The sequence below is a fragment of the Schistocerca serialis genome, unplaced genomic scaffold (genome assembly GCF_023864345.2).
Source record: "Schistocerca serialis cubense isolate TAMUIC-IGC-003099 unplaced genomic scaffold, iqSchSeri2.2 HiC_scaffold_978, whole genome shotgun sequence".
In the NCBI taxonomy this organism is placed as follows: Eukaryota; Metazoa; Arthropoda; class Insecta; order Orthoptera; family Acrididae; genus Schistocerca; species Schistocerca serialis.
Window position 1 is genome coordinate 1 of NW_026048604.1, and position 20,502 is coordinate 20,502.

General features: G+C 55.6%; 30 non-coding genes across 30 annotated transcripts; all 30 read left to right on the top strand.

Moving 5' to 3' along the window:
* The first annotated feature begins 502 nt into the window (after positions 1-502).
* On the top strand, positions 503-584 carry Trnal-aag (transfer RNA leucine (anticodon AAG)). Its single transcript has one exon. It is a non-coding gene; the product is annotated as a tRNA-Leu (tRNA).
* Positions 585-664: 80 nt separating this feature from the next.
* Trnal-cag (transfer RNA leucine (anticodon CAG)) lies at positions 665-746 on the top strand. Its single transcript has one exon. It is a non-coding gene; the product is annotated as a tRNA-Leu (tRNA).
* A 1,083-nt stretch (positions 747-1,829) lies between these two features.
* Trnal-aag (transfer RNA leucine (anticodon AAG)) lies at positions 1,830-1,911 on the top strand. Its single transcript has one exon. It is a non-coding gene; the product is annotated as a tRNA-Leu (tRNA).
* An 80-nt stretch (positions 1,912-1,991) lies between these two features.
* Positions 1,992-2,073, top strand: Trnal-cag (transfer RNA leucine (anticodon CAG)). The gene has a single exon. It is a non-coding gene; the product is annotated as a tRNA-Leu (tRNA).
* Positions 2,074-3,156: 1,083 nt separating this feature from the next.
* On the top strand, positions 3,157-3,238 carry Trnal-aag (transfer RNA leucine (anticodon AAG)). Its single transcript has one exon. It is a non-coding gene; the product is annotated as a tRNA-Leu (tRNA).
* Positions 3,239-3,318: 80 nt separating this feature from the next.
* Trnal-cag (transfer RNA leucine (anticodon CAG)) lies at positions 3,319-3,400 on the top strand. Its single transcript has one exon. It is a non-coding gene; the product is annotated as a tRNA-Leu (tRNA).
* Positions 3,401-4,483: 1,083 nt separating this feature from the next.
* On the top strand, positions 4,484-4,565 carry Trnal-aag (transfer RNA leucine (anticodon AAG)). Its single transcript has one exon. It is a non-coding gene; the product is annotated as a tRNA-Leu (tRNA).
* Positions 4,566-4,645: 80 nt separating this feature from the next.
* Positions 4,646-4,727, top strand: Trnal-cag (transfer RNA leucine (anticodon CAG)). The gene has a single exon. It is a non-coding gene; the product is annotated as a tRNA-Leu (tRNA).
* Positions 4,728-5,810: 1,083 nt separating this feature from the next.
* Trnal-aag (transfer RNA leucine (anticodon AAG)) lies at positions 5,811-5,892 on the top strand. Its single transcript has one exon. It is a non-coding gene; the product is annotated as a tRNA-Leu (tRNA).
* An 80-nt stretch (positions 5,893-5,972) lies between these two features.
* Positions 5,973-6,054, top strand: Trnal-cag (transfer RNA leucine (anticodon CAG)). Its single transcript has one exon. It is a non-coding gene; the product is annotated as a tRNA-Leu (tRNA).
* A 1,084-nt stretch (positions 6,055-7,138) lies between these two features.
* On the top strand, positions 7,139-7,220 carry Trnal-aag (transfer RNA leucine (anticodon AAG)). Its single transcript has one exon. It is a non-coding gene; the product is annotated as a tRNA-Leu (tRNA).
* An 80-nt stretch (positions 7,221-7,300) lies between these two features.
* Positions 7,301-7,382, top strand: Trnal-cag (transfer RNA leucine (anticodon CAG)). Its single transcript has one exon. It is a non-coding gene; the product is annotated as a tRNA-Leu (tRNA).
* Positions 7,383-8,470: 1,088 nt separating this feature from the next.
* Trnal-aag (transfer RNA leucine (anticodon AAG)) lies at positions 8,471-8,552 on the top strand. Its single transcript has one exon. It is a non-coding gene; the product is annotated as a tRNA-Leu (tRNA).
* An 80-nt stretch (positions 8,553-8,632) lies between these two features.
* Trnal-cag (transfer RNA leucine (anticodon CAG)) lies at positions 8,633-8,714 on the top strand. Its single transcript has one exon. It is a non-coding gene; the product is annotated as a tRNA-Leu (tRNA).
* Positions 8,715-9,797: 1,083 nt separating this feature from the next.
* Trnal-aag (transfer RNA leucine (anticodon AAG)) lies at positions 9,798-9,879 on the top strand. Its single transcript has one exon. It is a non-coding gene; the product is annotated as a tRNA-Leu (tRNA).
* Positions 9,880-9,959: 80 nt separating this feature from the next.
* Trnal-cag (transfer RNA leucine (anticodon CAG)) lies at positions 9,960-10,041 on the top strand. Its single transcript has one exon. It is a non-coding gene; the product is annotated as a tRNA-Leu (tRNA).
* A 1,083-nt stretch (positions 10,042-11,124) lies between these two features.
* On the top strand, positions 11,125-11,206 carry Trnal-aag (transfer RNA leucine (anticodon AAG)). Its single transcript has one exon. It is a non-coding gene; the product is annotated as a tRNA-Leu (tRNA).
* An 80-nt stretch (positions 11,207-11,286) lies between these two features.
* On the top strand, positions 11,287-11,368 carry Trnal-cag (transfer RNA leucine (anticodon CAG)). Its single transcript has one exon. It is a non-coding gene; the product is annotated as a tRNA-Leu (tRNA).
* Positions 11,369-12,451: 1,083 nt separating this feature from the next.
* On the top strand, positions 12,452-12,533 carry Trnal-aag (transfer RNA leucine (anticodon AAG)). The gene has a single exon. It is a non-coding gene; the product is annotated as a tRNA-Leu (tRNA).
* Positions 12,534-12,614: 81 nt separating this feature from the next.
* Positions 12,615-12,696, top strand: Trnal-cag (transfer RNA leucine (anticodon CAG)). Its single transcript has one exon. It is a non-coding gene; the product is annotated as a tRNA-Leu (tRNA).
* A 1,077-nt stretch (positions 12,697-13,773) lies between these two features.
* Trnal-aag (transfer RNA leucine (anticodon AAG)) lies at positions 13,774-13,855 on the top strand. The gene has a single exon. It is a non-coding gene; the product is annotated as a tRNA-Leu (tRNA).
* A 79-nt stretch (positions 13,856-13,934) lies between these two features.
* Positions 13,935-14,016, top strand: Trnal-cag (transfer RNA leucine (anticodon CAG)). Its single transcript has one exon. It is a non-coding gene; the product is annotated as a tRNA-Leu (tRNA).
* Positions 14,017-15,097: 1,081 nt separating this feature from the next.
* On the top strand, positions 15,098-15,179 carry Trnal-aag (transfer RNA leucine (anticodon AAG)). The gene has a single exon. It is a non-coding gene; the product is annotated as a tRNA-Leu (tRNA).
* Positions 15,180-15,259: 80 nt separating this feature from the next.
* On the top strand, positions 15,260-15,341 carry Trnal-cag (transfer RNA leucine (anticodon CAG)). Its single transcript has one exon. It is a non-coding gene; the product is annotated as a tRNA-Leu (tRNA).
* Positions 15,342-16,423: 1,082 nt separating this feature from the next.
* On the top strand, positions 16,424-16,506 carry Trnal-aag (transfer RNA leucine (anticodon AAG)). The gene has a single exon. It is a non-coding gene; the product is annotated as a tRNA-Leu (tRNA).
* Positions 16,507-16,586: 80 nt separating this feature from the next.
* On the top strand, positions 16,587-16,668 carry Trnal-cag (transfer RNA leucine (anticodon CAG)). The gene has a single exon. It is a non-coding gene; the product is annotated as a tRNA-Leu (tRNA).
* A 1,188-nt stretch (positions 16,669-17,856) lies between these two features.
* On the top strand, positions 17,857-17,937 carry Trnal-aag (transfer RNA leucine (anticodon AAG)). The gene has a single exon. It is a non-coding gene; the product is annotated as a tRNA-Leu (tRNA).
* An 80-nt stretch (positions 17,938-18,017) lies between these two features.
* On the top strand, positions 18,018-18,099 carry Trnal-cag (transfer RNA leucine (anticodon CAG)). The gene has a single exon. It is a non-coding gene; the product is annotated as a tRNA-Leu (tRNA).
* Positions 18,100-19,181: 1,082 nt separating this feature from the next.
* Positions 19,182-19,263, top strand: Trnal-aag (transfer RNA leucine (anticodon AAG)). Its single transcript has one exon. It is a non-coding gene; the product is annotated as a tRNA-Leu (tRNA).
* An 80-nt stretch (positions 19,264-19,343) lies between these two features.
* Trnal-cag (transfer RNA leucine (anticodon CAG)) lies at positions 19,344-19,425 on the top strand. Its single transcript has one exon. It is a non-coding gene; the product is annotated as a tRNA-Leu (tRNA).
* Positions 19,426-20,502: the final 1,077 nt, after the last annotated feature.

The window sequence follows — 20,502 nt, forward strand, 5'->3', positions numbered from 1 at the left end:
CATCAGCGCGGGCACGTTCGTTTGCCAGTATGCATATAATGGAGACCGCGTCTGTCACAGCTGTTGCGAGACACAGTCGGCCGAGCTTTGCTGTGCACAGCCACTTGCAGTCGCGAGAGTTGAATTCCGCGGTGGCTCCGTGGCCGTGATCGTCTAGTGGTCAGGACATTGCGTTGTGGCCGCGACAACCCAGGCTCGAATCCGGGTCACGGCACTTTTTAAAGTTCTGCCTTGCTGTCGCTGCAATGACGATAGTGACCCAGTGATTGAAATCACGGTGCCCTCCTGATTTTGTGCTCATGTTCCTCAGGCTGCAGGTGGCACTACCGAATCCTTATAAACACGCGATGCCGCCGCACCAGGGCGCTGGCAGCTGCCTGTGTAGTTAATCTCTATTCGAAAAGGGCAGTCGTTTGAGGTGCGATGTTCGAGCAACCAGTCGCAACAGATCAGGAAGCTGTGTCGTGCACTGCATTCTACAAATGCCAGGAACACTGGTGTAGGTAGCGTGGCCGAGCGGTCTAAGGCGCTGGTTTAAGGCACCAGTCTCTTCGGAGGCGTGGGTTCGAATCCCACCGCTGCCAATTTTTACTTCTCGTTTTTGTGCCATTGCGGTGTGTTCTCGTGGGGTAGAACGCAGCTCCTGTGACCGCCGCGTCGCGTAGGTAGCGTGGCCGAGCGGTCTAAGGCGCTGGTTTCAGGCACCAGTCTCTTCGGAGGCGTGGGTTCGAATCCCACCGCTGCCAACGTTTTCCGTCTCGAAAACAGGAGCACTGATTTCCCGCGAAGGAAAAAGCGCAGCAAAGCGTGAGCGTCGCTTTCTTAAACTGTCGTAGCACAGTGGTGCGTGGTGTAACAACAGGATTCACCGGCGCAGTTTGGTCTCATGATTGCTGGCGTTCGTCTCCACGAGATACGTCCCGAGCATGCCGTTCTACGAAGTGGAAACGTTAATTTTTGCAGTTGTCGTCAAGTAGCGGGTGGACGCTCGCCGAGTTTGTTGGACGAGTGCTTGTGTCGTTATCCGGTGTCGTCTGGTGGCTGGGATGCCTGGCTCTCGCCCAGGAGGCCTGGGTTCGATTCCCGGTACCGGAAATGCACATTTTATTGCTCCTCTTATGCGACTTGTCCCGACTTAGCTCGACTGACGCTCCGCTGACGCTTGCAGAAAACTACGTAAAATATGATTCGCGGCCACAAGTGACGGCGAGAGAGATGCGACATCTGTCCACCTCTTATCCGGGCACATACCTGCGGCCAACAGACTTGGAGGACTGCAAGACATTGCCACGGGGGTTGAATGCAGCTAACCACTCTGCTCAGTGTCCATCAGCGCGGGCACGTTCGTTTGCCAGTATACATATAATGGAGACCGCGTCTGACACAGCTGTTGCGAGACACAGTCGGCCGAGCTTTGCTGTGCACAGCCACTTGCAGTCGCGAGAGTTGAATTCCGCGGTGGCTCCGTGGCCGTGATCGTCTAGTGGTCAGGACATTGCGTTGTGGCCGCGACAACCCAGGCTCGAATCCGGGTCACGGCACTTTTTAAAGTTCTGCCTTGCTGTCGCTGCAATGACGATAGTGACCCAGTGATTGAAATCACGGTGCCCTCCTGATTTTGTGCTCATGTTCCTCAGGCTGCAGGTGGCACTACCGAATCCTTATAAACACGCGATGCCGCCGCACCAGGGCGCTGGCAGCTGCCTGTGTAGTTAATCTCTATTCGAAAAGGGCAGTCGTTTGAGGTGCGATGTTCGAGCAACCAGTCGCAACAGATCAGGAAGCTGTGTCGTGCACTGCATTCTACAAATGCCAGGAACACTGGTGTAGGTAGCGTGGCCGAGCGGTCTAAGGCGCTGGTTTAAGGCACCAGTCTCTTCGGAGGCGTGGGTTCGAATCCCACCGCTGCCAATTTTTACTTCTCGTTTTTGTGCCATTGCGGTGTGTTCTCGTGGGGTAGAACGCAGCTCCTGTGACCGCCGCGTCGCGTAGGTAGCGTGGCCGAGCGGTCTAAGGCGCTGGTTTCAGGCACCAGTCTCTTCGGAGGCGTGGGTTCGAATCCCACCGCTGCCAACGTTTTCCGTCTCGAAAACAGGAGCACTGATTTCCCGCGAAGGAAAAAGCGCAGCAAAGCGTGAGCGTCGCTTTCTTAAACTGTCGTAGCACAGTGGTGCGTGGTGTAACAACAGGATTCACCGGCGCAGTTTGGTCTCATGATTGCTGGCGTTCGTCTCCACGAGATACGTCCCGAGCATGCCGTTCTACGAAGTGGAAACGTTAATTTTTGCAGTTGTCGTCAAGTAGCGGGTGGACGCTCGCCGAGTTTGTTGGACGAGTGCTTGTGTCGTTATCCGGTGTCGTCTGGTGGCTGGGATGCCTGGCTCTCGCCCAGGAGGCCTGGGTTCGATTCCCGGTACCGGAAATGCACATTTTATTGCTCCTCTTATGCGACTTGTCCCGACTTAGCTCGACTGACGCTCCGCTGACGCTTGCAGAAAACTACGTAAAATATGATTCGCGGCCACAAGTGACGGCGAGAGAGATGCGACATCTGTCCACCTCTTATCCGGGCACATACCTGCGGCCAACAGACTTGGAGGACTGCAAGACATTGCCACGGGGGTTGAATGCAGCTAACCACTCTGCTCAGTGTCCATCAGCGCGGGCACGTTCGTTTGCCAGTATGCATATAATGGAGACCGCGTCTGACACAGCTGTTGCGAGACACAGTCGGCCGAGCTTTGCTGTGCACAGCCACTTGCAGTCGCGAGAGTTGAATTCCGCGGTGGCTCCGTGGCCGTGATCGTCTAGTGGTCAGGACATTGCGTTGTGGCCGCGACAACCCAGGCTCGAATCCGGGTCACGGCACTTTTTAAAGTTCTGCCTTGCTGTCGCTGCAATGACGATAGTGACCCAGTGATTGAAATCACGGTGCCCTCCTGATTTTGTGCTCATGTTCCTCAGGCTGCAGGTGGCACTACCGAATCCTTATAAACACGCGATGCCGCCGCACCAGGGCGCTGGCAGCTGCCTGTGTAGTTAATCTCTATTCGAAAAGGGCAGTCGTTTGAGGTGCGATGTTCGAGCAACCAGTCGCAACAGATCAGGAAGCTGTGTCGTGCACTGCATTCTACAAATGCCAGGAACACTGGTGTAGGTAGCGTGGCCGAGCGGTCTAAGGCGCTGGTTTAAGGCACCAGTCTCTTCGGAGGCGTGGGTTCGAATCCCACCGCTGCCAATTTTTACTTCTCGTTTTTGTGCCATTGCGGTGTGTTCTCGTGGGGTAGAACGCAGCTCCTGTGACCGCCGCGTCGCGTAGGTAGCGTGGCCGAGCGGTCTAAGGCGCTGGTTTCAGGCACCAGTCTCTTCGGAGGCGTGGGTTCGAATCCCACCGCTGCCAACGTTTTCCGTCTCGAAAACAGGAGCACTGATTTCCCGCGAAGGAAAAAGCGCAGCAAAGCGTGAGCGTCGCTTTCTTAAACTGTCGTAGCACAGTGGTGCGTGGTGTAACAACAGGATTCACCGGCGCAGTTTGGTCTCATGATTGCTGGCGTTCGTCTCCACGAGATACGTCCCGAGCATGCCGTTCTACGAAGTGGAAACGTTAATTTTTGCAGTTGTCGTCAAGTAGCGGGTGGACGCTCGCCGAGTTTGTTGGACGAGTGCTTGTGTCGTTATCCGGTGTCGTCTGGTGGCTGGGATGCCTGGCTCTCGCCCAGGAGGCCTGGGTTCGATTCCCGGTACCGGAAATGCACATTTTATTGCTCCTCTTATGCGACTTGTCCCGACTTAGCTCGACTGACGCTCCGCTGACGCTTGCAGAAAACTACGTAAAATATGATTCGCGGCCACAAGTGACGGCGAGAGAGATGCGACATCTGTCCACCTCTTATCCGGGCACATACCTGCGGCCAACAGACTTGGAGGACTGCAAGACATTGCCACGGGGGTTGAATGCAGCTAACCACTCTGCTCAGTGTCCATCAGCGCGGGCACGTTCGTTTGCCAGTATGCATATAATGGAGACCGCGTCTGTCACAGCTGTTGCGAGACACAGTCGGCCGAGCTTTGCTGTGCACAGCCACTTGCAGTCGCGAGAGTTGAATTCCGCGGTGGCTCCGTGGCCGTGATCGTCTAGTGGTCAGGACATTGCGTTGTGGCCGCGACAACCCAGGCTCGAATCCGGGTCACGGCACTTTTTAAAGTTCTGCCTTGCTGTCGCTGCAATGACGATAGTGACCCAGTGATTGAAATCACGGTGCCCTCCTGATTTTGTGCTCATGTTCCTCAGGCTGCAGGTGGCACTACCGAATCCTTATAAACACGCGATGCCGCCGCACCAGGGCGCTGGCAGCTGCCTGTGTAGTTAATCTCTATTCGAAAAGGGCAGTCGTTTGAGGTGCGATGTTCGAGCAACCAGTCGCAACAGATCAGGAAGCTGTGTCGTGCACTGCATTCTACAAATGCCAGGAACACTGGTGTAGGTAGCGTGGCCGAGCGGTCTAAGGCGCTGGTTTAAGGCACCAGTCTCTTCGGAGGCGTGGGTTCGAATCCCACCGCTGCCAATTTTTACTTCTCGTTTTTGTGCCATTGCGGTGTGTTCTCGTGGGGTAGAACGCAGCTCCTGTGACCGCCGCGTCGCGTAGGTAGCGTGGCCGAGCGGTCTAAGGCGCTGGTTTCAGGCACCAGTCTCTTCGGAGGCGTGGGTTCGAATCCCACCGCTGCCAACGTTTTCCGTCTCGAAAACAGGAGCACTGATTTCCCGCGAAGGAAAAAGCGCAGCAAAGCGTGAGCGTCGCTTTCTTAAACTGTCGTAGCACAGTGGTGCGTGGTGTAACAACAGGATTCACCGGCGCAGTTTGGTCTCATGATTGCTGGCGTTCGTCTCCACGAGATACGTCCCGAGCATGCCGTTCTACGAAGTGGAAACGTTAATTTTTGCAGTTGTCGTCAAGTAGCGGGTGGACGCTCGCCGAGTTTGTTGGACGAGTGCTTGTGTCGTTATCCGGTGTCGTCTGGTGGCTGGGATGCCTGGCTCTCGCCCAGGAGGCCTGGGTTCGATTCCCGGTACCGGAAATGCACATTTTATTGCTCCTCTTATGCGACTTGTCCCGACTTAGCTCGACTGACGCTCCGCTGACGCTTGCAGAAAACTACGTAAAATATGATTCGCGGCCACAAGTGACGGCGAGAGAGATGCGACATCTGTCCACCTCTTATCCGGGCACATACCTGCGGCCAACAGACTTGGAGGACTGCAAGACATTGCCACGGGGGTTGAATGCAGCTAACCACTCTGCTCAGTGTCCATCAGCGCGGGCACGTTCGTTTGCCAGTATGCATATAATGGAGACCGCGTCTGTCACAGCTGTTGCGAGACACAGTCGGCCGAGCTTTGCTGTGCACAGCCACTTGCAGTCGCGAGAGTTGAATTCCGCGGTGGCTCCGTGGCCGTGATCGTCTAGTGGTCAGGACATTGCGTTGTGGCCGCGACAACCCAGGCTCGAATCCGGGTCACGGCACTTTTTAAAGTTCTGCCTTGCTGTCGCTGCAATGACGATAGTGACCCAGTGATTGAAATCACGGTGCCCTCCTGATTTTGTGCTCATGTTCCTCAGGCTGCAGGTGGCACTACCGAATCCTTATAAACACGCGATGCCGCCGCACCAGGGCGCTGGCAGCTGCCTGTGTAGTTAATCTCTATTCGAAAAGGGCAGTCGTTTGAGGTGCGATGTTCGAGCAACCAGTCGCAACAGATCAGGAAGCTGTGTCGTGCACTGCATTCTACAAATGCCAGGAACACTGGTGTAGGTAGCGTGGCCGAGCGGTCTAAGGCGCTGGTTTAAGGCACCAGTCTCTTCGGAGGCGTGGGTTCGAATCCCACCGCTGCCAATTTTTACTTCTCGTTTTTGTGCCATTGCGGTGTGTTCTCGTGGGGTAGAACGCAGCTCCTGTGACCGCCGCGTCGCGTAGGTAGCGTGGCCGAGCGGTCTAAGGCGCTGGTTTCAGGCACCAGTCTCTTCGGAGGCGTGGGTTCGAATCCCACCGCTGCCAACGTTTTCCGTCTCGAAAACAGGAGCACTGATTTCCCCGCGAAGGAAAAAGCGCAGCAAAGCGTGAGCGTCGCTTTCTTAAACTGTCGTAGCACAGTGGTGCGTGGTGTAACAACAGGATTCACCGGCGCAGTTTGGTCTCATGATTGCTGGCGTTCGTCTCCACGAGATACGTCCCGAGCATGCCGTTCTACGAAGTGGAAACGTTAATTTTTGCAGTTGTCGTCAAGTAGCGGGTGGACGCTCGCCGAGTTTGTTGGACGAGTGCTTGTGTCGTTATCCGGTGTCGTCTGGTGGCTGGGATGCCTGGCTCTCGCCCAGGAGGCCTGGGTTCGATTCCCGGTACCGGAAATGCACATTTTATTGCTCCTCTTATGCGACTTGTCCCGACTTAGCTCGACTGACGCTCCGCTGACGCTTGCAGAAAACTACGTAAAATATGATTCGCGGCCACAAGTGACGGCGAGAGAGATGCGACATCTGTCCACCTCTTATCCGGGCACATACCTGCGGCCAACAGACTTGGAGGACTGCAAGACATTGCCACGGGGGTTGAATGCAGCTAACCACTCTGCTCAGTGTCCATCAGCGCGGGCACGTTCGTTTGCCAGTATACATATAATGGAGACCGCGTCTGACACAGCTGTTGCGAGACACAGTCGGCCGAGCTTTGCTGTGCACAGCCACTTGCAGTCGCGAGAGTTGAATTCCGCGGTGGCTCCGTGGCCGTGATCGTCTAGTGGTCAGGACATTGCGTTGTGGCCGCGACAACCCAGGCTCGAATCCGGGTCACGGCACTTTTTAAAGTTCTGCCTTGCTGTCGCTGCAATGACGATAGTGACCCAGTGATTGAAATCACGGTGCCCTCCTGATTTTGTGCTCATGTTCCTCAGGCTGCAGGTGGCACTACCGAATCCTTATAAACACGCGATGCCGCCGCACCAGGGCGCTGGCAGCTGCCTGTGTAGTTAATCTCTATTCGAAAAGGGCAGTCGTTTGAGGTGCGATGTTCGAGCAACCAGTCGCAACAGATCAGGAAGCTGTGTCGTGCACTGCATTCTACAAATGCCAGGAACACTGGTGTAGGTAGCGTGGCCGAGCGGTCTAAGGCGCTGGTTTAAGGCACCAGTCTCTTCGGAGGCGTGGGTTCGAATCCCACCGCTGCCAATTTTTACTTCTCGTTTTTGTGCCATTGCGGTGTGTTCTCGTGGGGTAGAACGCAGCTCCTGTGACCGCCGCGTCGCGTAGGTAGCGTGGCCGAGCGGTCTAAGGCGCTGGTTTCAGGCACCAGTCTCTTCGGAGGCGTGGGTTCGAATCCCACCGCTGCCAACGTTTTCCGTCTCGAAAACAGGAGCACTGATTTCCCGCGAAGGAAAAAGCGCAGCAAAGCGTGAGCGTCGCTTTCTTAAACTGTCGTAGCACAGTGGTGCGTGGTGTAACAACAGGATTCACCGGCGCAGTTTGGTCTCATGATTGCTGGCGTTCGTCTCCACGAGATACGTCCCGAGCATGCCGTTCTACGAAGTGGAAACGTTAATTTTTGCAGTTGTCGTCAAGTAGCGGGTGGACGCTCGCCGAGTTTGTTGGACGAGTGCTTGTGTCGTTATCCGGTGTCGTCTGGTGGCTGGGATGCCTGGCTCTCGCCCAGGAGGCCTGGGTTCGATTCCCGGTACCGGAAATGCACATTTTATTGCTCCTCTTATGCGACTTGTCCCGACTTAGCTCGACTGACGCTCCGCTGACGCTTGCAGAAAACTACGTAAAATATGATTCGCGGCCACAAGTGACGGCGAGAGAGATGCGACATCTGTCCACCTCTTATCCGGGCACATACCTGCGGCCAACAGACTTGGAGGACTGCAAGACATTGCCACGGAGGGGGGGTTGAATGCAGCTAACCACTCTGCTCAGTGTCCATCAGCGCGGGCACGTTCGTTTGCCAGTATACATATAATGGAGACCGCGTCTGACACAGCTGTTGCGAGACACAGTCGGCCGAGCTTTGCTGTGCACAGCCACTTGCAGTCGCGAGAGTTGAATTCCGCGGTGGCTCCGTGGCCGTGATCGTCTAGTGGTCAGGACATTGCGTTGTGGCCGCGACAACCCAGGCTCGAATCCGGGTCACGGCACTTTTTAAAGTTCTGCCTTGCTGTCGCTGCAATGACGATAGTGACCCAGTGATTGAAATCACGGTGCCCTCCTGATTTTGTGCTCATGTTCCTCAGGCTGCAGGTGGCACTACCGAATCCTTATAAACACGCGATGCCGCCGCACCAGGGCGCTGGCAGCTGCCTGTGTAGTTAATCTCTATTCGAAAAGGGCAGTCGTTTGAGGTGCGATGTTCGAGCAACCAGTCGCAACAGATCAGGAAGCTGTGTCGTGCACTGCATTCTACAAATGCCAGGAACACTGGTGTAGGTAGCGTGGCCGAGCGGTCTAAGGCGCTGGTTTAAGGCACCAGTCTCTTCGGAGGCGTGGGTTCGAATCCCACCGCTGCCAATTTTTACTTCTCGTTTTTGTGCCATTGCGGTGTGTTCTCGTGGGGTAGAACGCAGCTCCTGTGACCGCCGCGTCGCGTAGGTAGCGTGGCCGAGCGGTCTAAGGCGCTGGTTTCAGGCACCAGTCTCTTCGGAGGCGTGGGTTCGAATCCCACCGCTGCCAACGTTTTCCGTCTCGAAAACAGGAGCACTGATTTCCCGCGAAGGAAAAAGCGCAGCAAAGCGTGAGCGTCGCTTTCTTAAACTGTCGTAGCACAGTGGTGCGTGGTGTAACAACAGGATTCACCGGCGCAGTTTGGTCTCATGATTGCTGGCGTTCGTCTCCACGAGATACGTCCCGAGCATGCCGTTCTACGAAGTGGAAACGTTAATTTTTGCAGTTGTCGTCAAGTAGCGGGTGGACGCTCGCCGAGTTTGTTGGACGAGTGCTTGTGTCGTTATCCGGTGTCGTCTGGTGGCTGGGATGCCTGGCTCTCGCCCAGGAGGCCTGGGTTCGATTCCCGGTACCGGAAATGCACATTTTATTGCTCCTCTTATGCGACTTGTCCCGACTTAGCTCGACTGACGCTCCGCTGACGCTTGCAGAAAACTACGTAAAATATGATTCGCGGCCACAAGTGACGGCGAGAGAGATGCGACATCTGTCCACCTCTTATCCGGGCACATACCTGCGGCCAACAGACTTGGAGGACTGCAAGACATTGCCACGGGGGTTGAATGCAGCTAACCACTCTGCTCAGTGTCCATCAGCGCGGGCACGTTCGTTTGCCAGTATACATATAATGGAGACCGCGTCTGACACAGCTGTTGCGAGACACAGTCGGCCGAGCTTTGCTGTGCACAGCCACTTGCAGTCGCGAGAGTTGAATTCCGCGGTGGCTCCGTGGCCGTGATCGTCTAGTGGTCAGGACATTGCGTTGTGGCCGCGACAACCCAGGCTCGAATCCGGGTCACGGCACTTTTTAAAGTTCTGCCTTGCTGTCGCTGCAATGACGATAGTGACCCAGTGATTGAAATCACGGTGCCCTCCTGATTTTGTGCTCATGTTCCTCAGGCTGCAGGTGGCACTACCGAATCCTTATAAACACGCGATGCCGCCGCACCAGGGCGCTGGCAGCTGCCTGTGTAGTTAATCTCTATTCGAAAAGGGCAGTCGTTTGAGGTGCGATGTTCGAGCAACCAGTCGCAACAGATCAGGAAGCTGTGTCGTGCACTGCATTCTACAAATGCCAGGAACACTGGTGTAGGTAGCGTGGCCGAGCGGTCTAAGGCGCTGGTTTAAGGCACCAGTCTCTTCGGAGGCGTGGGTTCGAATCCCACCGCTGCCAATTTTTACTTCTCGTTTTTGTGCCATTGCGGTGTGTTCTCGTGGGGTAGAACGCAGCTCCTGTGACCGCCGCGTCGCGTAGGTAGCGTGGCCGAGCGGTCTAAGGCGCTGGTTTCAGGCACCAGTCTCTTCGGAGGCGTGGGTTCGAATCCCACCGCTGCCAACGTTTTCCGTCTCGAAAACAGGAGCACTGATTTCCCGCGAAGGAAAAAGCGCAGCAAAGCGTGAGCGTCGCTTTCTTAAACTGTCGTAGCACAGTGGTGCGTGGTGTAACAACAGGATTCACCGGCGCAGTTTGGTCTCATGATTGCTGGCGTTCGTCTCCACGAGATACGTCCCGAGCATGCCGTTCTACGAAGTGGAAACGTTAATTTTTGCAGTTGTCGTCAAGTAGCGGGTGGACGCTCGCCGAGTTTGTTGGACGAGTGCTTGTGTCGTTATCCGGTGTCGTCTGGTGGCTGGGATGCCTGGCTCTCGCCCAGGAGGCCTGGGTTCGATTCCCGGTACCGGAAATGCACATTTTATTGCTCCTCTTATGCGACTTGTCCCGACTTAGCTCGACTGACGCTCCGCTGACGCTTGCAGAAAACTACGTAAAATATGATTCGCGGCCACAAGTGACGGCGAGAGAGATGCGACATCTGTCCACCTCTTATCCGGGCACATACCTGCGGCCAACAGACTTGGAGGACTGCAAGACATTGCCACGGGGGTTGAATGCAGCTAACCACTCTGCTCAGTGTCCATCAGCGCGGGCACGTTCGTTTGCCAGTATACATATAATGGAGACCGCGTCTGACACAGCTGTTGCGAGACACAGTCGGCCGAGCTTTGCTGTGCACAGCCACTTGCAGTCGCGAGAGTTGAATTCCGCGGTGGCTCCGTGGCCGTGATCGTCTAGTGGTCAGGACATTGCGTTGTGGCCGCGACAACCCAGGCTCGAATCCGGGTCACGGCACTTTTTAAAGTTCTGCCTTGCTGTCGCTGCAATGACGATAGTGACCCAGTGATTGAAATCACGGTGCCCTCCTGATTTTGTGCTCATGTTCCTCAGGCTGCAGGTGGCACTACCGAATCCTTATAAACACGCGATGCCGCCGCACCAGGGCGCTGGCAGCTGCCTGTGTAGTTAATCTCTATTCGAAAAGGGCAGTCGTTTGAGGTGCGATGTTCGAGCAACCAGTCGCAACAGATCAGGAAGCTGTGTCGTGCACTGCATTCTACAAATGCCAGGAACACTGGTGTAGGTAGCGTGGCCGAGCGGTCTAAGGCGCTGGTTTAAGGCACCAGTCTCTTCGGAGGCGTGGGTTCGAATCCCACCGCTGCCAATTTTTACTTCTCGTTTTTGTGCCATTGCGGTGTGTTCTCGTGGGGTAGAACGCAGCTCCTGTGACCGCCGCGTCGCGTAGGTAGCGTGGCCGAGCGGTCTAAGGCGCTGGTTTCAGGCACCAGTCTCTTCGGAGGCGTGGGTTCGAATCCCACCGCTGCCAACGTTTTCCGTCTCGAAAACAGGAGCACTGATTTCCCGCGAAGGAAAAAGCGCAGCAAAGCGTGAGCGTCGCTTTCTTAAACTGTCGTAGCACAGTGGTGCGTGGTGTAACAACAGGATTCACCGGCGCAGTTTGGTCTCATGATTGCTGGCGTTCGTCTCCACGAGATACGTCCCGAGCATGCCGTTCTACGAAGTGGAAACGTTAATTTTTGCAGTTGTCGTCAAGTAGCGGGTGGACGCTCGCCGAGTTTGTTGGACGAGTGCTTGTGTCGTTATCCGGTGTCGTCTGGTGGCTGGGATGCCTGGCTCTCGCCCAGGAGGCCTGGGTTCGATTCCCGGTACCGGAAATGCACATTTTATTGCTCCTCTTATGCGACTTGTCCCGACTTAGCTCGACTGACGCTCCGCTGACGCTTGCAGAAAACTACGTAAATATGATTCGCGGCCACAAGTGACGGCGAGAGAGATGCGACATCTGTCCACCTCTTATCCGGGCACATACCTGCGGCCAACAGACTTGGAGGACTGCAAGACATTGCCACGGGGGTTGAATGCAGCTAACCACTCTGCTCAGTGTCCATCAGCGCGGGCACGTTCGTTTGCCAGTATGCATATAATGGAGACCGCGTCTGACACAGCTGTTGCGAGACACAGTCGGCCGAGCTTTGCTGTGCACAGCCACTTGCAGTCGCGAGAGTTGAATTCCGCGGTGGCTCCGTGGCCGTGATCGTCTAGTGGTCAGGACATTGCGTTGTGGCCGCGACAACCCAGGCTCGAATCCGGGTCACGGCACTTTTTTAAAGTTCTGCCTTGCTGTCGCTGCAATGACGATAGTGACCCAGTGATTGAAATCACGGTGCCCTCCTGATTTTGTGCTCATGTTCCTCAGGCTGCAGGTGGCACTACCGAATCCTTATAAACACGCGATGCCGCCGCACCAGGGCGCTGGCAGCTGCCTGTGTAGTTAATCTCTATTCGAAAAGGGCAGTCGTTTGAGGTGCGATGTTCGAGCAACCAGTCGCAACAGATCAGGAAGCTGTGTCGTGCACTGCATTCTACAAATGCCAGGAACACTGGTGTAGGTAGCGTGGCCGAGCGGTCTAAGGCGCTGGTTTAAGGCACCAGTCTCTTCGGAGGCGTGGGTTCGAATCCCACCGCTGCCAATTTTTACTTCTCGTTTTTGTGCCATTGCGGTGTGTTCTCGTGGGGTAGAAACGCAGCTCCTGTGACCGCGCGCTCGCGTAGGTAGCGTGGCCGAGCGGTCTAAGGCGCTGGTTTCAGGCACCAGTCTCTTCGGAGGCGTGGGTTCGAATCCCACCGCTGCCAACGTTTTCCGTCTCGAAACAGGAGCACTGATTTCCCGCGAAGGAAAAAGCGCAGCAAAGCGTGAGCGTCGCTTTCTTAAACTGTCGTAGCACAGTGGTGCGTGGTGTAACAACAGGATTCACCGGCGCAGTTTGGTCTCATGATTGCTGGCGTTCGTCTCCACGAGATACGTCCCGAGCATGCCGTTCTACGAAGTGGAAACGTTAATTTTTGCAGTTGTCGTCAAGTAGCGGGTGGACGCTCGCCGAGTTTGTTGGACGAGTGCTTGTGTCGTTATCCGGTGTCGTCTGGTGGCTGGGATGCCTGGCTCTCGCCCAGAGGCCTGGGTTCGATTCCCGGTACCGGAAATGCACATTTTATTGCTCCTCTTATGCGACTTGTCCCGACTTAGCTCGACTGACGCTCCGCTGACGCTTGCAGAAAACTACGTAAAATATGATTCGCGGCCACAAGTGACGGCGAGAGAGATGCGACATCTGTCCACTCTCTTATCCGGGCACATACCTGCGGCCAACAGACTTGGAGGACTGCAAGACATTGCCACGGGGTGAATGCAGCTAACCACTCTGCTCAGTGTCCATCAGCGCGGGCACGTTCGTTTGCCAGTATACATATAATGGAGACCGCGTCTGACACAGCTGTTGCGAGACACAGTCGGCCGAGCTTTGCTGTGCACAGCCACTTGCAGTCGCGAGAGTTGAATTCCGCGGTGGCTCCGTGGCCGTGATCGTCTAGTGGTCAGGACATTGCGTTGTGGCCGCGACAACCCAGGCTCGAATCCGGTCACGGCACTTTTTAAAGTTCTGCCTTGCTGTCGCTGCAATGACGATAGTGACCCAGTGATTGAAATCACGGTGCCCTCCTGATTTTGTGCTCATGTTCCTCAGGCTGCAGGTGCACTACCGAATCCTTATAAACACGCGATGCCGCCGCACCAGGGCGCTGGCAGCTGCCTGTGTAGTTAATCTCTATTCGAAAAGGGCAGTCGTTTGAGGTGCGATGTTCGAGCAACCAGTCGCAACAGATCAGGAAGCTGTGTCGTGCACTGCATTCTACAAATGCCAGGAACACTGTGTAGGTAGCGTGGCCGAGCGGTCTAAGGCGCTGGTTTAAGGCACCAGTCTCTTCGGAGGCGTGGGTTCGAATCCCACCGCTGCCAATTTTTACTTCTCGTTTTTGTGCCATTGCGGTGTGTTCTCGTGGGTAGAACGCAGCTCCTGTGACCGCCGCGTCGCGTAGGTAGCGTGGCCGAGCGGTCTAAGGCGCTGGTTTCAGGCACCAGTCTCTTCGGAGGCGTGGGTTCGAATCCCACCGCTGCCAACGTTTTCCGTCTCGAAAACAGGAGCACTGATTTCCCGCGAAGGAAAAAGCGCAGCAAAGCGTGAGCGTCGCTTTCTTAAACTGTCGTAGCACAGTGGTGCGTGGTGTAACAACAGGATTCACCGGCGCAGTTTGGTCTCATGATTGCTGGCGTTCGTCTCCACGAGATACGTCCCGAGCATGCCGTTCTACGAAGTGGAAACGTTAATTTTTGCAGTTGTCGTCAAGTAGCGGGTGGACGCTCGCCGAGTTTGTTGGACGAGTGCTTGTGTCGTTATCCGGTGTCGTCTGGTGGCTGGGATGCCTGGCTCTCGCCCAGGAGGCCTGGTTCGATTCCCGTACCGGAAATGCACATTTTATTGCTCCTCTTATGCGACTTGTCCCGACTTAGCTCGACTGACGCTCCGCTGACGCTTGCAGAAACTACGTAAAATATGATTCGCGGCCACAAGTGACGGCGAGAGAGATGCGACATCTGTCCACCTCTTATCCGGGCACATACCTGCGGCCAACAGACTTGGAGGACTGCAAGACATTGCCACGGGGGTTGAATGCAGCTAACCACTCTGCTCAGTGTCCATCAGCGCGGGCACGTTCGTTTGCCAGTATACATATAATGGAGACCGCGTCTGACACAGCTGTTGCGAGACACAGTCGGCCGAGCTTTGCTGTGCACAGCCACTTGCAGTCGCGAGAGTTGAATTCCGCGGTGGCTCCGTGGCCGTGATCGTCTAGTGGTCAGGACATTGCGTTGTGGCCGCGACAAACCCAGGCTCGAATCCGGGTCACGGCACTTTTTAAAGTTCTGCCTTGCTGTCGCTGCAATGACGATAGTGACCCAGTGATTGAAATCACGGTGCCCTCCTGATTTTGTGCTCATGTTCCTCAGGCTGCAGGTGGCACTACCGAATCCTTATAAACACGCGATGCCGCCGCACCAGGGCGCTGGCAGCTGCCTGTGTAGTTAATCTCTATTCGAAAAGGGCAGTCGTTTGAGGTGCGATGTTCGAGCAACCAGTCGCAACAGATCAGGAAGCTGTGTCGTGCACTGCATTCTACAAATGCCAGGAACACTGGTGTAGGTAGCGTGGCCGAGCGGTCTAAGGCGCTGGTTTAAGGCACCAGTCTCTTCGGAGGCGTGGGTTCGAATCCCACCGCTGCCAATTTTTACTTCTCGTTTTTGTGCCATTGCGGTGTGTTCTCGTGGGGTAGAACGCAGCTCCTGTGACCGCCGCGTCGCGTAGGTAGCGTGGCCGAGCGGTCTAAGGCGCTGGTTTCAGGCACCAGTCTCTTCGGAGGCGTGGGTTCGAATCCCACCGCTGCCAACGTTTTCCGTCTCGAAAACAGGAGCACTGATTTCCCGCGAAGGAAAAAGCGCAGCAAAGCGTGAGCGTCGCTTTCTTAAACTGTCGTAGCACAGTGGTGCGTGGTGTAACAACAGGATTCACCGGCGCAGTTTGGTCTCATGATTGCTGGCGTTCGTCTCCACGAGATACGCCCGAGCATGCCGTTCTACGAAGTGGAAACGTTAATTTTTGCAGTTGTCGTCAAGTAGCGGGTGGACGCTCGCCGAGTTTGTTGGACGAGTGCTTGTGTCGTTATCCGGTGTCGTCTGGTGGCTGGGATGCCTGGCTCTCGCCCAGGAGGCCTGGGTTCGATTCCCGGTACCGGAAATGCACATTTTATTGCTCCTCTTATGCGACTTGTCCCGACTTAGCTCGACTGACGCTCCGCTGACGCTTGCAGAAAACTACGTAAAATATGATTCGCGGCCACAAGTGACGGCGAGAGAGATGCGACATCTGTCCACCTCTTATCCGGGCACATACCTGCGGCCAACAGACTTGGAGGACTGCAAGACATTGCCACGGGGGTTGAATGCAGCTAACCACTCTGCTCAGTGTCCATCAGCGCGGGCACGTTCGTTTGCCAGTATGCATATAATGGAGACCGCGTCTGACACAGCTGTTGCGAGACACAGTCGGCCGAGCTTTGCTGTGCACAGCCACTTGCAGTCGCGAGAGTTGAATTCCGCGGTGGCTCCGTGGCCGTGATCGTCTAGTGGTCAGGACATTGCGTTGTGGCCGCGACAACCCAGGCTCGAATCCGGGTCACGGCACTTTTTAAAGTTCTGCCTTGCTGTCGCTGCAATGACGATAGTGACCCAGTGATTGAAATCACGGTGCCCTCCTGATTTTGTGCTCATGTTCCTCAGGCTGCAGGTGGCACTACCGAATCCTTATAAACACGCGATGCCGCCGCACCAGGGCGCTGGCAGCTGCCTGTGTAGTTAATCTCTATTCGAAAAGGGCAGTCGTTTGAGGTGCGATGTTCGAGCAACCAGTCGCAACAGATCAGGAAGCTGTGTCGTGCACTGCATTCTACAAATGCCAGGAACACTGGTGTAGGTAGCGTGGCCGAGCGGTCTAAGGCGCTGGTTTAAGGCACCAGTCTCTTCGGAGGCGTGGGTTCGAATCCCACCCGCTGCCAATTTTTACTTCTCGTTTTTGTGCCATTGCGGTGTGTTCTCGTGGGGTAGAACGCAGCTCCTGTGACCGCCGCGTCGCGTAGGTAGCGTGGCCGAGCGGTCTAAGGCGCTGGTTTCAGGCACCAGTCTCTTCGGAGGCGTGGGTTCGAATCCCACCGCTGCCAACGTTTTCCGTCTCGAAAACAGGAGCACTGATTTCCCGCGAAGGAAAAAGCGCAGCAAAGCGTGAGCGTCGCTTTCTTAAACTGTCGTAGCACAGTGGTGCGTGGTGTAACAACAGGATTCACCGGCGCAGTTTGGTCTCATGATTGCTGGCGTTCGTCTCCACGAGATACGTCCCGAGCACCGTTCTACGAAGTGGAAAACGGTTAATTTTTGCAGTTGTCGTCAAGTAGCGGGTGGACGCTCGCCGAGTTTGTTGGACGAGTGCTTGTGTCGTTATCCGGTGTCGTCTGGTGGCTGGGATGCCTGGCTCTCGCCCAGGAGGCCTGGGTTCGATTCCCGGTACCGAGAAATGCACATTTTATTGCTCCTCTTATGCGACTTGTCCCGACTTAGCTCGACTGACGCTCCGCTGACGCTTGCAGAAAACTACGTAAAATATGATTCGCGGCCACAAGTGACGGCGAGAGAGATGCGACATCTGTCCACCTCTTATCCGGGCACATACCTGCGGCCAACAGACTTGGAGGACTGCAAGACATTGCCACGGGGGTTGAATGCAGCTAACCACTCTGCTCAGTGTCCATCAGCGCGGGCACGTTCGTTTGCCAGTATACATATAATGGAGACCGCGTCTGACACAGCTGTTGCGAGACACAGTCGGCCGAGCTTTGCTGTGCACAGCCACTTGCAGTCGCGAGAGTTGAATTCCGCGGTGGCTCCGTGGCCGTGATCGTCTAGTGGTCAGGACATTGCGTTGTGGCCGCGACAACCCAGGCTCGAATCCGGGTCACGGCACTTTTTAAAGTTCTGCCTTGCTGTCGCTGCAATGACGATAGTGACCCAGTGATTGAAATCACGGTGCCCTCCTGATTTTGTGCTCATGTTCCTCAGGCTGCAGGTGCACTACCGAATCCTTATAACACGCGATGCCGCCGCACCAGGGGCGCTGGCAGCTGCCTGTGTAGTTAATCTCTATTCGAAAAGGGCAGTCGTTTGAGGTGCGATGTTCGAGCAACCAGTCGCAACAGATCAGGAAGCTGTGTCGTGCACTGCATTCTACAAATGCCAGGAACACTGGTGTAGGTAGCGTGGCCGAGCGGTCTAAGGCGCTGGTTTAAGGCACCAGTCTCTTCGGCAGGAAGCTGTGTCGTGCACTGCATTCTACAAATGCCAGGAACACTGGTGTAGGTAGCGTGGCCGAGCGGTCTAAGCGCTGGTTTAAGGCACCAGTCTCTTCGGAGGCGTGGGTTCGAATCCCACCGCTGCCAATTTTTACTTCTCGTTTTTGTGCCATTGCGGTGTGTTCTCGTGGGGTAGAACGCAGCTCCTGTGACCGCCGCGTCGCGTAGGTAGCGTGGCCGAGCGGTCTAAGGCGCTGGTTTCAGGCACCAGTCTCTTCGGAGGCGTGGGTTCGAATCCCACCGCTGCCAACGTTTTCCGTCTCGAAAACAGGAGCACTGATTTCCCGCGAAGGAAAAAGCGCAGCAAAGCGTGAGCGTCGCTTTCTTAAACTGTCGTAGCACAGTGGTGCGTGGTGTAACAACAGGATTCACCGGCGCAGTTTGGTCTCATGATTGCTGGCGTTCGTCTCCACGAGATACGTCCCGAGCATGCCGTTCTACGAAGTGGAAACGTTAATTTTTGCAGTTGTCGTCAAGTAGCGGGTGGACGCTCGCCGAGTTTGTTGGACGAGTGCTTGTGTCGTTATCCGGTGTCGTCTGGTGGCTGGGATGCCTGGCTCTCGCCCAGGAGGCCTGGGTTCGATTCCCGGTACCGGAAATGCACATTTTATTGCTCCTCTTATGCGACTTGTCCCGACTTAGCTCGACTGACGCTCGCTGACGCTTGCAGAAAACTACGTAAAATATGATTCGCGGCCACAAGTGACGGCGAGAGAGATGCGACATCTGTCCACCTCTTATCCGGGCACATACCTGCGGCCAACAGACTTGGAGGACTGCAAGACATTGCCACGGGGGTTGAATGCAGCTAACCACTCTGCTCAGTGTCCATCAGCGCGGGCACGTTCGTTTGCCAGTATACATATAATGGAGACCGCGTCTGACACAGCTGTTGCGAGACACAGTCGGCCGAGCTTTGCTGTGCACAGCCACTTGCAGTCGCGAGAGTTGAATTCCGCGGTGGCTCCGTGGCCGTGATCGTCTAGTGGTCAGGACATTGCGTTGTGGCCGCGACAACCCAGGCTCGAATCCGGGTCACGGCACTTTTTAAAGTTCTGCCTTGCTGTCGCTGCAATGACGATAGTGACCCAGTGATTGAAATCACGGTGCCCTCCTGATTTTGTGCTCATGTTCCTCAGGCTGCAGGTGGCACTACCGAATCCTTATAAACACGCGATGCCGCCGCACCAGGGCGCTGGCAGCTGCCTGTGTAGTTAATCTCTATTCGAAAAGGGCAGTCGTTTGAGGTGCGATGTTCGAGCAACCAGTCGCAACAGATCAGGAAGCTGTGTCGTGCACTGCATTCTACAAATGCCAGGAACACTGGTGTAGGTAGCGTGGCCGAGCGGTCTAAGGCGCTGGTTTAAGGCACCAGTCTCTTCGGAGGCGTGGGTTCGAATCCCACCGCTGCCAATTTTTACTTCTCGTTTTTGTGCCATTGCGGTGTGTTCTCGTGGGGTAGAACGCAGCTCCTGTGACCGCCGCGTCGCGTAGGTAGCGTGGCCGAGCGGTCTAAGGCGCTGGTTTCAGGCACCAGTCTCTTCGGAGGCGTGGGTTCGAATCCCACCGCTGCCAACGTTTTCCGTCTCGAAAACAGGAGCACTGATTTCCCGCGAAGGAAAAAGCGCAGCAAAGCGTGAGCGTCGCTTTCTTAAACTGTCGTAGCACAGTGGTGCGTGGTGTAACAACAGGATTCACCGGCGCAGTTTGGTCTCATGATTGCTGGCGTTCGTCTCCACGAGATACGTCCCGAGCATGCCGTTCTACGAAGTGGAAACGTTAATTTTTGCAGTTGTCGTCAAGTAGCGGGTGGACGCTCGCCGAGTTTGTTGGACGAGTGCTTGTGTCGTTATCCGGTGTCGTCTGGTGGCTGGGATGCCTGGCTCTCGCCCAGGAGGCCTGGGTTCGATTCCCCGGTACCGGAAATGCACATTTTATTGCTCCTCTTATGCGACTTGTCCCGACTTAGCTCGACTGACGCTCCGCTGACGCTTGCAGAAAACTACGTAAAATATGATTCGCGGCCACAAGTGACGGCGAGAGAGATGCGACATCTGTCCACCTCTTATCCGGGCACATACCTGCGGCCAACAGACTTGGAGGACTGCAAGACATTGCCACGGGGGTTGAATGCAGCTAACCACTCTGCTCAGTGTCCATCAGCGCGGGCACGTTCGTTTGCCAGTATGCATATAATGGAGACCGCGTCTGACACAGCTGTGCGAGACACAGTCGGCCGAGCTTTGCTGTGCACAGCCACTTGCAGTCGCGAGAGTTGAATTCCGCGGTGGCTCCGTGGCCGTGATCGTCTAGTGGTCAGGACATTGCGTTGTGGCCGCGACAACCCAGGCTCGAATCCGGGTCACGGCACTTTTTAAAGTTCTGCCTTGCTGTCGCTGCAATGACGATAGTGACCCAGTGATTGAAATCACGGTGCCCTCCTGATTTTGTGCTCATGTTCCTCAGGCTGCAGGTGGCACTACCGAATCCTTATAAACACGCGATGCCGCCGCACCAGGGCGCTGGCAGCTGCCTGTGTAGTTAATCTCTATTCGAAAAGGGCAGTCGTTTGAGGTGCGATGTTCGAGCAACCAGTCGCAACAGATCAGGAAGCTGTGTCGTGCACTGCATTCTACAAATGCCAGGAACACT